The sequence below is a fragment of the Gouania willdenowi genome, chromosome 22, assembly GCF_900634775.1.
Source record: "Gouania willdenowi chromosome 22, fGouWil2.1, whole genome shotgun sequence".
Taxonomy (NCBI): Eukaryota; Metazoa; Chordata; class Actinopteri; order Blenniiformes; family Gobiesocidae; genus Gouania; species Gouania willdenowi.
Window position 1 is genome coordinate 10754886 of NC_041065.1, and position 6514 is coordinate 10761399.

Genomic DNA, 6514 nt, shown 5'->3' on the forward strand with positions numbered 1-6514 from the left:
TTACTGATATTAATAAGCTTTATTTTATTTATATCTGTTTATTTTATTTATTTATAGACTGTCCTGTTAAGTTCAGTGTGTTTAAGCAGTGCAGTCCACATCTTTACATGTTTCCTGAAACGTGAAGTTAGTTAGATATGTTGAAGAGGTAAAGCCACAGATTTGTTTGCTTTATTGCTGTAATCTGTGTTTTAAAATTTAAAATATTGAATATTTACTTAAAGTTTAAATAAATCTGAAATTGTTTATGATGAAACAGATTGATGTATTGCTTGTGTTCATTGAAAAATACATGACGACAAGAGGCCCTTGAAAAAATAATCGCATATTAAATCGCAATATTGAGGAAAAAAAATTGCAATTAGATTATTTTCCAAAATCGTGCAGCCCTAGTTGTAATATATCACTGCATATACAATCATTTAGGACCATCAAAGTGCAAAGATCTTGTTTTATAGGTAAATACTGATTTGCCTGTCAAGAATCATTCAATATTGAAAGCTAAGATGTATTTCATGTAACGCTGTTTGTTGTTAGTATTGTGTAGTTCAGTAGTGCCCTGTGTGTTTCTATAGTGAGTTCATTTGTTAGTGTTGTTAACGATTAAAAAACAAAAAAAAAACTGTAAACAAACCAAAGTTGTATAATCTTAATAAAATGCTACGCTTAAAGTTTGTGGGTAACCAAGTTAAAGACTTTGGGGAGTTTACCTAAAGAAGTCCAACAGTCCAACTCACAGTTATATTTTAAACCAACATTTGGTGTAAAGTTATGATAAATCCACAGTATCAGACAAACTAATCTCTAAATCTACTACAAAGGTGAATGAGGATCAATCCGTGATCTTGGCTCTCAGCAGGAGGATCTAGTTTTTAGTGAAATGAAGCCACCATGTGGTCAATATTAGGAACTAATCAATATTATCATAATGTTTTTCACTTTTAGTTTCTTGTAAAGTGTTTATTTCTGTGAAAATTGTGACAAAAGTCCAGCAAAATAATGAAAGAAACAAGCATTTTATTTCATTTATGGTTGGTGTAGGAGACGTGTGTGTGTTTAGGGTTAAACAGTTAAGGTTATGATTTGGAATTATAATAATAATAATAATAATAATAATAATGTAAGACCACCGTGTTGTGACTAAACTATTAGTTAACAAAAGAACAAAATGTTGAATCGTCTGTCACCAACACTAGTGGACTACACCATAATGTAGTGCAGTAATAAGCCATGCGTTTAGTTTGTTTTCTGATTATTAATAATATTATTATGATATGAAACTGAAATTCAATGACGTTAATGAAATATGAACCTGGTTTTTGTTTTTGTCACATGATGCAATTGATTTAGCGTTAGCTTTCAGGAAGTTGTTTGTTTTATAAGCTGTAGAAAGTCACTAACATCTATATTCCTTCTTCCAAAGAGAAAAGCAACATAAAAGTATATAAACCATACTTTCTGTGCCCAAAGTTCACCAAAGGACAAGTACAAATATGAAGGCACACCTATTAAAATTAAATTAAAATAGCCTTTATAACATGTTACCACTCAACATGTGCAATATCTGTAAATGTGCAGAATTATTTACTAATGCCAAATAAAATGTGAGACAACTATATTACTCACGAAATAATTATTTACAAAATATAAACAAAAAAAAAGGTATAGAGTTTGCCTTTGTATTATGAAATGAGTGCATACAAAGTAGTAAATTTAAAAATAATTGTTTTTGTGCAGTTGTATATTGCAATAATGTATGGTTGTCACAAAATCCCACACCACGGCACACCATATATATAATATAGTATTATTATTGTATATTTGTATTTTTTTTATATATATGTATATTCCATTAATATTACTGGTGTTTTTCTATTTCTATTATTTGTCATTCATTATATTATTATTCTTTAAGGGATTAATGGGGAACTTGGGGACGTTATGTCATTATGTACATGTTCATGCACATAATGACAAATGACAATCCTTGAATGCTTAAAGAATGTAATGTTGAAACGAGCATGCACTGCTAAAAAGCTCTATTAATGTCTTATTTCAGTATTTATAATTATTCTTAATAATAAATGGCAGTCAAACACTTTCAGACAATCAACTTAATATATTTAATTTCAATGATAAATCATGTGTTAACAAAGAAGTGTTTTACAGTACAGTACACTAACTAAAAATCTGTACATCCTTGTTTTAAAACACAGCAGTCAAAATTCAGCAGGAAAAACAATACCTGAAAAAATCGACACATGCACACTAAAAAAGTGTTACCATTCGGTACATGCACATACACATACAGTGATGGACGGAGTCCCTGTGCAACAGTGCAGACACACACTGGTCATAACCCTGTCACTAACATACAGCAGGGAATACTTGCATTATTGTTGATCCGCCCCCAATAAAGTGCTTGAATTAAACAGGGACGGATAGATTGATGTTTATTGTCATTGCAATGTAATATTGTTAATAAGTACAATCATTGAAATATTAACAATATAGTAATGTAGTTTAAGTAAGAGGGACTCATTGGGTCAGAAGGTTATATTGCATTAAGCCCCGAAGCATTTTTTAAAAAAAATCAAATGAAATACATGCACAAAGTAGTATTTTTGTTGAATATAATGTAGTGCATTACAATCCTAGTTTAACACATTCTGCAGTTTTGAATCCTTCCACCAGATGGCAGCACTTCCCCTGCAGTGTGGACGAGCTTTGTGCTGCAGGAGGAAACACTGCACACACACACACACACACACACAATTTTTCCTTTTCATCCTTGGCCACCTAGAACCAAGGTTGGGGTCAATTACATTTTTCAGTTACAATTACATGTTCAGTAACTCATGTTCAATTATGATTCTTTTGTATCCTCAGAGTCAATTACATTTACGTGCTCAATTACTAAAGTTCAATTACAATGAATCACATTTTTTGAGCCTGAAATAAATAAGCTAATAAAAGTTAACCTTCCTCTTGTGTTAGCTTTCTGTTAGCACCTCTAATGCTAACGGCTCCAAAATCAACTGTAAAATACACTAAAAACAAATATCTATCATTTAATTTCTTTCCCATCTATTGCTTACCTTTTTCAGCTTCCTAATCAATGAAAATATAGGTTTTCATATACCTCAATTTATTCTTTTTTTTTTTTTTTAAATGGTAAAATGTGTGAAAGCTTGAAATGAAACATATTTTAATAATTAACTACATACCGTAGGTGTACAACTGTACATAGAAATGTAACATGATTCCCCAGTTTTTAGTTAAATTATACTTGACAATTTTTATGGCGATTACAAATACAAGGTCATTTATCTAAGGTCAATTACAATTTAATTATGATTATGACAGCAACGGATTTTTTAAAATTACAATTATACTTACGCTATAATTGTAATTAATTATCAATTACGCGATTATAATTGACCCCAGCCCTGCTTAGCACCAAACCCAACACCTCATACTCATACATCAGTTTATACACACACTGATCATTGTTCTTTAAACCTGCAGAAAAAATGAAAAAAACATCTATATTGTAGGGATTCACCATATTGGATTTTTAAAATTTCTTCTAATATAATTAACAGATAAAATAATGATGTCAGTGGAACAGCTGATGTTGATACCCAATATTGTCCAATACTGATATTGTGCCGATAATATCGTGCATGACTACTACATTTATGCAGCAATCTATTCCAGCTTAAACTGCACAAATAAAGAAGGCAAAATTTAACGAAACTGTATAAGAACGAGGGATGAGAGCTGAATACAAGGAACAAGGTCATCAATGGTCTAGAGGTCGACCAATATATTGGGCCGATATGTGGACTTTTTTCAAGATCAGCCATCGGCCAATTAAAAAAAAAAAATGTATATATATATTATTTTTTTTTCTTTTTCTTTGACCATCACCAGCCCTCTCTAAGGAAGGGTAAGAAACACTTTATTATATTTATTATAGGGAGGATATAAAAAGAGAGGGCAGTGTTACACCTAAGTGAAGGGGAAGGGAACAGGGAGGAGAGACTCAAGGTAGGAAATGGAAAGGGTGGGGAAGAGTTGATTATTTTAAAGTGAGATGTGATGTTGTAGTTGTGGATATGGTGATAAGTGTGAAGCTTAGGTATAATGGTGGTGGCTGTGAACAGAGGGAAGGAGTGAGTGGTTTTACCTAAAACAGGTTTTTAGTTTAAACTGACTATTTGCACATTGTATATTGTTGTCGTGCTTTACTGCTACTTTTTGTTTTACATGGTTGTGTACGGGTGTATTTAATTTAATTTCTAATATACACATTTTTATCATATGAGTGTTTCAATTGTCTTTCATAATCATTGTGCTTTAAAAAAAAAAAAAAGTATATCGGCCTCAGATATCGGCTTTAGATATCGAGCTGAAATTTTCTTGTTAAAAATCAGTCTCTGCATCGGCCTCTGAAAATCCCATATTGGTCGTCCTCTACAATGGTCACAAAAACAAGTTATAAACAAAAAGATAAAAAGCAGATGTACAAGAGTTGAGGAAGGTAGTGAGTGGTCTGCATTCATTCATCACTTTTACTTCAAAAATAGACAAACAACCATAAACTGCCATTGAAACAGCAGGGCAGAGACAGTGGCATGCAAGGCCAACACCAGCTCTCTATGAGTCGGTTACATTTTTATGTGTTGCTCAAGGACACTTTAAAATGCTCTCAGCTAAAGTTCATGGCGCGTGACCACTGGACCCCCTGAGCTAACTCACTGTCACATCAGTGTAGGATTCAGTGGTAGCTCAGTTAAAAAAAAAGAGCATTATATTGGAAGACATTGGTTTCATGCATTTTGTCAGGGTACAGCCCCTCTTCATGGTACAATCATGGTTTCTATGAACCAAAACTAATTACTCAGGTGAAACAGTAATATTTGCAGTTATTATTAGGGATGTCTTGATCAAATCAGGTGTATCAGATCGAGGCTGATTTAGCAATTTATAAGAAAACATGTTGAGACAAACAATGAGCAGAGCCCTGTGTGTGGTCCCTAGAAAGGAAAAAGTTGGTAATTGTATCATCAAAGTAGAAATATAAATAATGATCTTTCAGCAAAATTTGGGCGTAGTATAACAGTAAAAAAAAAAATAATTGTTAGAAATTGTCACTGAAGAATTTCTACTATAAATGAGATTCTGCAGGAAAAACTAAAAAGCCCTCAGAGAGCGCAGACCTCCGCCTCGCCATAGCAGTCCCCCATATCGTACTGTCACCTTGTTGGATTGTTAGATCTGTTTGTTCATTTTGTTTGTAATGAAGACTGAACATCAAGGGAAGACATACCCCAATTCTATTGGAAGGGACACATTACATTATGTTTTATTTTATCCATCCATGCAGTGGATAAAATAAAATTACTTTTATCTTCTTTTTTCTGGAGAAGGGTGGTATTGTATGTAGATATTTACTGTATCTATTTCTAGCTAACCTAAGCTACAGTAATCAACTTCTGGCATATTTGCATTGCTCTTGAAGTTTTTTTTAAATACATGTATTTATCACCTAAAAGCATTTTAGAGATTCAAGAATTGTATTGTATCTACAGATACTCAAAACCTTGAAATCAATTGGGTGCAAAAAATTGTGATAAAAGTATCGAGACGGCACACAAACGTTGTGCCAATGTTGGCCAGACCCATATATGATGTTGCAGGGAAAGCGTTTGCTCATGGGCGATATGTCGCTGAGATGTCGGCATTTAATCGAAAAATTACCAACACAGGACTTCTGAACGACCCACTGAGCAAACCGACGTTGAAGTGACGTCTCTGGTGGTGCAGAGTGAAAGTTTTTACTGACGTTGTTTGGACGTCCAAAAAAGACGTAATAAAATAAAAAATACAGGTTGGATTCGAATCCCTGACTCTATGTTTTCAAGCAGGCTTCCTTAACCGTTGTGTCACCGTGGCATTTACGTAGTGAAATATTACAAATCATTATTCAGTATGATCTATAGTCATTGAGTATATATCATCCATATAGTGCTCTTCAATCTTTTTAAGAAATAATGTAAATGTCAAGCCTTAATTTCTACTGATCATGCTGTCGTTTAAACGACGTTAAGAAGACGTCATGTGGTCAGTTTATTTCTAACCAACGATATGCCTTTGAAAAATTACGTTGGTAAAAGGATTCACGTTTGGCTTGATAATAAACCTAAATCGTGCCAATCATATACTATGGTGGAGCAACGGGTAAGGAAGCGCACTTGAAAGCATAGGGTCAGGAGTTTGAATCCAATCTGGGTCATTTTTTATTACATCTTTTTTGGACATCCAGACAACATCCATAAAAACATTCACTCCGCACCCGCCAGAGACGTCTTCTCAACGTCGGACCATCACGTCACTTCACCGTCTGTTTGCTCAGTGGGTCGTTCAGACGTTGTGTGGTGGTCATTTTTGGTTAAATCCCAACATCTTGGCGACATATTGCCAATAAGCAAACGCTCTCCCTGCAACA